Below are 1144 nucleotides of genomic sequence, written 5' to 3'. Positions count from 1 at the left end.
GTATGTGTTTATAAGACGCAATGCAAAAATTGGCAATTTTCACAGAACCGCGACAAACGCCGACGAAACGCCCATCATTCGCTCGTACGTAGCATCTTTGCAACCCGACTCCGAAACGCTCTTTGGCGCCCTCCAAAAATATATTTGGAGAGGTAAGCGACGGCGGGGACTTACAAGAGCAACGCAAGCAGTTTATGGTTACGTAAACGACCCTCAGCCAGGCGTGGTCCAGGAATTGTATCCGTGGACCGCAATGTGCGTTCGAAATGTCGATGTTCATGTGTCCTGCAGTTCACACGTTGACGCGCAATTAGCTGCGTTCTTCATCGACCCACGAGCCAAGTGATCCACCGTTCAGGGTAATCGTATATATTTTTGATTTACAAATCAATATATGTATATGTCTCTTGTTCTGCGGTTCGTAAGAACGCATTGTACCTGAACGCTCCAACCAGCGCGCGAAGGAGATTCGTTCAGGCGTCGTTTTAAGGACGACACTATCGTCGTCCGTGGAAACGGAAAAAAAAAACCGTCAGATACGCAACACGTATCCGACGGCCGGGCGAACAGTACATTGAAAAACCGTTAACGTGGAAAACGCGGAGATGAATATATATTCTCTGAAAACGACGGGGATCGTAAGACAACCCGATACTGGATCCAGAGATGTAATAATATTCCTCTCCTCTTCACTTCCATTTCATTTGGAATGATGTGAGAACGGAGGACTTCACAGCCGGCTCTGGCAGCGGTCATTCGTCCCAAGCTCTCGCGATGCGCACTATTGGGCCACACGCACGGAGTAGGGTGTCAGACTCACGACTGCTTTAAAAGCGAGCTTCACGAGCCGGTCCACTTCCCGTATAAAACACATTTCCATAAAATGTTGGTGTGTGCTCGAGGTAACGATAAATTCCGATACAAGCGGACTCGCGAGCCGGCTCTGGCCGTAGGCGCGATCCCCGTTCTCGTCCCAAGCTCGTCTGCGCGCACTATTGGGCCACACAGAGAGTAGGGTGTCGTCGGGAATAATCGCGCCATTGGCTTTATAGCGAGCGTCACGGCCGGTCCTCTCGGAACACCGTTTTTCGTCGGAACGATATTACCATATTTTTATTTTATTCGACAGATTAGCGGACTCACA

The 1144-nt window shown here is 49.6% G+C and overlaps 1 non-coding gene across 1 annotated transcript; it reads right to left on the bottom strand.

Annotated features, from left to right (window-relative positions):
• Positions 1 to 207: 207 nt before the first annotated feature.
• Positions 208 to 362, bottom strand: LOC143219440 (5.8S ribosomal RNA). The gene has a single exon (XR_013011323.1). It is a non-coding gene; the product is annotated as a 5.8S ribosomal RNA (ribosomal RNA).
• Positions 363 to 1144: the final 782 nt, after the last annotated feature.

This window comes from Lasioglossum baleicum, unplaced genomic scaffold, assembly GCF_051020765.1.
Source record: "Lasioglossum baleicum unplaced genomic scaffold, iyLasBale1 scaffold0028, whole genome shotgun sequence".
In the NCBI taxonomy this organism is placed as follows: Eukaryota; Metazoa; Arthropoda; class Insecta; order Hymenoptera; family Halictidae; genus Lasioglossum; species Lasioglossum baleicum.
This window is presented reverse-complemented; position numbering and strand designations above follow the sequence as displayed.